The 6,788-nt window shown below is 40.2% G+C and overlaps 1 pseudogene; it reads left to right on the top strand.

Moving 5' to 3' along the window:
- The first annotated feature begins 689 nt into the window (after positions 1–689).
- On the top strand, positions 690–1,422 carry LOC105528313 (annotated as a pseudogene).
- Positions 1,423–6,788: the final 5,366 nt, after the last annotated feature.

Raw genomic sequence — 6,788 nt, forward strand, 5'->3', positions numbered from 1 at the left:
AACTTCAGCAAAGTCTCAGGATACAAAATTAATGTGCAAAAATCACAAGCATTCTTATACACCAGTAACAGACAAACAGAGAGCCAAATTATGAATGAACTTCCATTCACAATTGCTTCAAAGAGAATAAAATACCTAGGAATCCAACTTACAAGGGATGTAAAGGACCTCTTCAAGGAGAACTGAATACTTTCTTATGTTTCTAATTAGCTCTTCTTTTTTTCAGAAATAAATTTATATGGCAAAAGTTGGCAACTGTTGAGATAACTGAATTTTCTATCCATTCCCTTTAAAGTCTATACTGATATCACTTGATATTACTTAGAGCAAGCACTGCTATGTGGATGGTATATTACAGAGATCAGCAAACTACAGCTCAGCCCATGGTGCAGTTTAAGCTTACCACTATTTTTGTGTATGTGTGTGTCTGTCTGTGTGGTGTGTGTCTAAGAACACATGCTCAATTATTGTATGGTGTTTGACTGTTTTGTATTACAATGGCAGAGTTGTATAGTCACTAGCGAGACCATACAGCCTGCAAAGCCTAAACTATTTTACTATATGGACTTTTAAAGAAAAAGTGTGACAATTCTTGATGTATTGGATAATTCAATAGTGCCCTTAAGAAGCATTTGAATTCATTGGTTAAGAATACTCTAAAGAGCTGCCTGTCTGATAAAACACCAAAGGGCAAATGACACCAGGACTGCGGGAGGGCCTGGGAGCCTGCAGAGCTCACAGAAGCAAGACAGAGGTGAGTGGCTCCCAGTCACCAAGTTGGGCTTCCTGGTCAAGGACATAAAGATCAAGTCCGTGGAAGAGATCTGTCTCTTCTCCCTGCGCATAAAAATGCTGAGATAATTGACTTTTTTCCTGGGGGCATCCCTCAAGGATGAAAATTTAAAGATCATGCCCTTGCAAAAGCAGACTCTTGCTAGCCAGTGGAGCAGGTAAAATGGCCACATCATCTGGGTGATAAATGCTTCAGGGAGGTAGCCACTGCCATCTGAGGGTCCATCACCCTGGCCAAGCTCTCCATTTTCCCCATGCAGAGGCTATTGGGGAATAAGATCAGTATGCTCCACATCATTCCTTGTGGAGTGACTGACCACTTTGGCCCTGTGCTGGTCACCTCTGCTCCTTTGCCTAAGAAGCTACTGATGATGGCCAGTATTGATGACTGCTACACCTTGATCAGGGCTGCACTGCTGCCCTAGGCAACTTTACCAAGGCCACCTTTGATGCCATCTCCAAGACCTGCAGCTATCTGATCTCTGACCTCCGGAAAGAGACTGTTGCTAAGTCTCTCCATGAAGAATTCACTGACCATCTAGTAAAGACCACACAAGAATTTCCACACAGAGGACCCAAGTTCTAGCTGTGGCCATTACATGGTGTTTTTATACAAGAAAAGTAAAGTGAACTAACTAAGCCCATTTTAAAAAATGCTCTATATATTTGTTTTAGTACCAGTACCATGCTGTTTTGGTTACTGTAGCCTTGTAGTATAGTTTGAAATCAGGTAGTATGATGTCTCCAGCTTTGTTCATTTTGCTTAGGATTGTCTCAGCTACGTGAGCTCTTTTTTGGTTCCGTATGATTTTTAAAGTAATTTTTTCCAATACTGTGAAGAAAGTCAAAGGTAGTTTGATGAGGATAGCATTAAATCTGTAAGTTACTTCAGGCAGTATGTTCATTTTCACAATATTGATTCTTCCTATCCATGAGCATGGAATGTTTTTCCATTTGTTTGTGTCCTCTCTTATTTCCTTGAGCAGTGGTTTGTAGTTTCCCTTGAAGAGGTCCTTCACATCTCTTATAAGTTGTATTCCTAGGTATTTTATTCTCTTTGTAGCAATTGTGACAGTGTGGCAATTCCTCAAGGATCTACAACCAGAAATACCATTTGACCCAGCAATCCCATTACTTGGGTATATACCCAAAGGATTATAAATCATGCTACTATAAAGACACATGCACACGTAAGTTTATTGTGGCACTTCTCACAATAGCAAAGACTTGGAACCAACCCAGCTGCCCATCAGTGATAGACTGGATAAAGAAAATGTAGCACATATACACCATGGAATACTGTGCAGTTACAAAAAAGGATGAGTTCATATCCTTTGCAGGGACATAGATGAAGCTGGAAACCATCATTCTCAGCAAAGTTACCCAAGAACAGAAAACCGAACACTGCATGTTCTCACTCGTAAGTGGGAGTTGAATAACGAGAACATATGGACACAGGGAGGGGAACATGACACACTGGGGCCTGTTGGGGAGTTGGGAGCTAGGGGAGGGATGGCATTAGGAGAAATACCTAATGTAGCTGATGGGTTGATGGGTGCAGCAAACCACCATGGCACATGTATACCTATGTAACACACCTGCACATTCTGCACATGTACTCCAGAATTTAAAGTATAATTTTAAAAATGCTCCAAAATACCCTACAATAAGAAAGTATTCATTTTTGAACAAGTGTTTCGTTTTTGGCAAGTGTTTGTTGGCTGTATTAGATAACGTTGATTATTTCTGTGTGTGTGTGTGTGTGTGTTTTTTGTTTGTTTGTTTGTTTGTTTTTTGTGTGGTTTTTTTGGCAGAGTCTTGCTCTTGATCTGTCTCCCAGGCTGAAGTACAGTAGTGCAATCTTGGCTCACTGCAACCTCTGCCTCTCAGGTTCAAGCAGTTCTCATACCTCAGCCTCCTAAGTAGCTGGAACTATAGGCATGCGCCACCATACCTGGCTAATTTTTATATTTTTAGTAGAGACTGGATTTTGCCATGTTGGCCAGGCTGGTCTCGAACTCCTGGCCTCAAGTGATCTGCCCATCTCAGCCTCCCAAAGTGCTGGGATTACAGGCATAAGCCACCATGCCCGGCTGTTCAACTGTTGTTTATTATGCAAGATGTGGTGAAAGTTTTCCTCTCTTATGAACTGGTGTGATCTTATTAGGCAGAGAGAGCAATTTAAACTTTCACTTTTTGCTTTCATCGCCAAGTGGCTTAGATCTAAGTTGTGGTATCATTACTTATGTTTACCCCTATCTAGTTCTCTATTTCTGATAAACAGAAGATTACTATTCCCTGCTCCTTTGAAAGTAAGTGTGGCTATGTGACTTATTCTAGTCAAATGAAAAAAAGAATGAGTAGAAGTGATATGAGTCCCTTTTAGGCCAAAGCATTTATGGCTACGGCTCAACTATCCAGCTCTCTTTTTCCCATGCTATGGCAACCAAGAAAGCTGTGAAGCAAGGAGACCAGTTCAAAGGGTATTACAGAAATCCAGGCAAATGGCTGAACGTGGTGGCTCACGCCTGTAATCTCAGCACTTTGGGAAGCTGAGGTGGGCAGATCACTTGAGACCAAGAGTTCGAGACCAGCCTGGCCAACATAGTGAAACCCTGTCTCTACTAAAAATACAAAAAATTAGCCAGGCATGGTGGTGCATGCCTGTGATCACAGCTGCTTGGGAGGCTGAGGCACAAGAATGTCTTGAACCCAGGAGGTGGAGGTTGCAGTGAGCCAAGATCACACCACTGCACTCCAGCCTTGGCAACAGAGCAAGATTCTGTCTCAAAAAAAGGAAAGAAATCCAGGTGAGAAATGATGATGACTGAGACTAGGGTGTAACTGTAGAGCTGGGAAGAAGTGTTCATAATCTCCATAAATCTTTAAGGGCCACCATCAAGCGTTTTTGGATGGATTGATTAGATATGCGGTATAAGACCAAAGGTGTCGAGGATGACTCCAAGTTTTTTGGCCTAAACTAAATATGCTAAAAAGTTTTTTTTTGAAGAATGCAAATCTATTGTAAATAAGATTCAATTCAGACTTTTTAAAAGAGAAAGCTTCCCATTTACTGAAAAATCGATACTGTGAAATACAAACCAGTGATCTGGGCATCAGGGTTACAAACAGGAATCAAGACTCTTTAAGTTCAAAGTTTTATCCTCAGCCCTCTTAGTACACTATGTCTACCTTGTGTTTCAAGCTAAATTTGCTTGACATTCTTGTTTGAGCGGGTATTTTATTAATCCACTCCTTGTGTAACTCTAAAAATAAACTGCCCTAAATGATTCACCTCACACAAGAGCACTCATAAACAAACTGTAGTAAATTAAGCATCTCCTTGTAAATGTAGTCCATGAGGTAGTTAAAATTTGCCCACATGAAGGTGACACTTATTTGGCACATTTATAGCATTAGCAGAGACTAAAATAGCAACCACTCTTTAAGCTCTGTTATGAGCTGTTGCAGACTGTGTTTTTCCATATACAGCACATCTTTTACTAGAGTGTGGTCCACTGCGTGAGAAAGAGGTGCAGTAGGATATGGTAGAAACTACTTGAGTTTTGGAGTCAGACCATATGGTATTTGAATATTAGCTGTGTTAATTACTAGCTATGTGGCACTGAAAAAGTTGCTAAATCTCTCTGGGCCTCACTCTTTTTCTGCATCTGTAACCCTGGGACAATAATTTCCATCTTGTTTGGATGCTGTGAAGATTTTAAACAATGTATATAAAGCCTGGCACTTGGTAGGTGCTAAGCAAATAGAGATATTATTATAAATGCAATATACTAGTATTAATGACCATCATATATTAGTGTATAAAGCTATATTTTAACATTACCATTAATATATTAATAAGTTTTATGTTAATAAAAATAGTAATAGTAAAATAATGACATAAGGAAGATTAAAAGCAGAATTAATCTTATTTCTTTTATGAAAAGAAATAAAGTTCTATCTGACCATGTCACGTCTAGAATTTGGGTGGCCTATATATCACTAGTGACTCTTATGGAAAGAAAACACATAAATTGAAACTATGTCAGCCTTAAACACATCAACAATTGATGGAAAACAAAGCAACTGACAGCTGTTTCCTGATGTGGTGGTGATTCTGATAGAGCTAGAAGAGGGAGAAAGATTGTACAACCTGATGTTCACCAATGAATGGGATTTCTGCTGTCAACCACCTTCTTGGGATTGTAGGACTGCCTATCTTTAAAATTCAAGCTTTTTCAATGAAAGAACTTAACAAACATTTCCAGGAACTTTTGGACACTCAAGGCAACTTGACTCAGCATTACAAACTAGACATAGTTTTTAAATTTTTCCTTTCTGCCATATTTTCTCTAACATCGACGGTCACATTTCGATTTTAGTGAAAATTAAATCCACATCTTAGGCATCAAACTAGGGCTCTGCAATGCAAAATCGTATTTGTGACTCCCTGCTAGAAAACAAAAGGAAAATACAGTTGAGTACTTCAAATGGGCCACAGCCTTCTTGATTTCTTTCATGCATAGTACATGGTAGAGCTAGGTGAGAACACAGACCTCTCTCATTTTCCCAGAGAGTCTTCTCTCCACATTTCTTCTCAGAGATGAAGGCACTGACCTATCTCTTTTCCCATCCGATTGTTTCCCCAGGAAGCCAGGCAGCTTTTCTTTTTGTCGTCTGGTTGAAATCAACATTGCCACTATGGTGTCCATATCTCTGAGTTAGAAAAATCTATTGTAAATAAGATTCAATTCGACTTTTTAAAAGAGAAAGCTTCCCATTTACTGAAAAATCGATTAAAGGCTGAGGAAAAAGCCTATGGAACTTCCCAGCGTGCAGTGGGTGTTGCACACTAATAGGGGACTATCAGTGCACTACATGAATCTTCAGAATCACGTGAAAGCCCTAAATATCTGTTGGGGGAATTAAAACTAGTAATTGGCTGGGCATGGTGGCTCACGCCTGTTATCCCAGCAGTTTGGGAGGCCAAGGCGGGCAGATCATCTGAGGTCAGGAGTTTGAGACCAGCCTGGCCAACATGGTGAAACCCTGTCTCTACTAAAAATACAAAAAAGTAGCCAGGTGTGGTGGCAGCAGCCTGTAATACCAGCTGCTCAGGAAGCTGAGGCAGGAGAATCCCTTCAACCCAGAAGGCGGAGGTTGTAGTGAACCAAGGTTGCGCCATTGCACTCCAGCCTGGGTGTTGCAGTGAGACTTTATCTCAAAAAACAAACAAACAAAAAAACAACAAAAAAAACCCACTAGTTATTCTAGTTATTTCCAGTAATTACAAATTATATTACTCCATTTTATGCATGGATGGTTAAAAAGCCACCGCAGGCTATAAAATCATTGGCTAATGAAAAGAACATCCTAAGGTTTTGATTTATTGTCCCTGCTATCAGAGACGACCACAACCACCGTTACAAATGTGTAAACAACCTCAATGAAGGTTTAATGTGCTTTTATCACAAGCCTCCATTGTCCGCTGGCCGGGAGATGAAGCTTTGTGCTGCTGTGCATTGTGTAATTAAAATCCTTTCACTCAACAGAGAAGCAGAGACAGTTATCAACTAATTTGTGAAAGAAACAGGAAGAATCTTATATTACCAGCAAGAGCAGCAGTAGGAATTTTGATTTAGATGTGGGCATTATTAATTGCCACCGTGACTTTAGAGGCAGACTTCTCAGATACAAAGCCTTTACAAGAGGCTGTGTCTTCATGATAATAACAGGTGATGATGAACAGATCCAACTTCCAGAGTTGCTTTCAGTTACTTGCTTTTCTGCCTGAGAGAGCTAAGAGGCTTCCTGAGAGTGCTATACCAGGAGTTCAGAGAGTGTAGTGTGAGTCTGACATAAAAACAAGGGAGTCAGGAGCCCATAGCTTGACACCAATTAAGCAATAACATAACAGATGCATATTTACTACCTCTTCCTCTTTAGAGAGTTTTTGTCTGTGTGGTTGGTCAGAGATGAGATTTAACAGATCC

Source organism: Mandrillus leucophaeus, unplaced genomic scaffold (assembly GCF_000951045.1).
Source record: "Mandrillus leucophaeus isolate KB7577 unplaced genomic scaffold, Mleu.le_1.0 Scaffold710, whole genome shotgun sequence".
Taxonomy (NCBI): Eukaryota; Metazoa; Chordata; class Mammalia; order Primates; family Cercopithecidae; genus Mandrillus; species Mandrillus leucophaeus.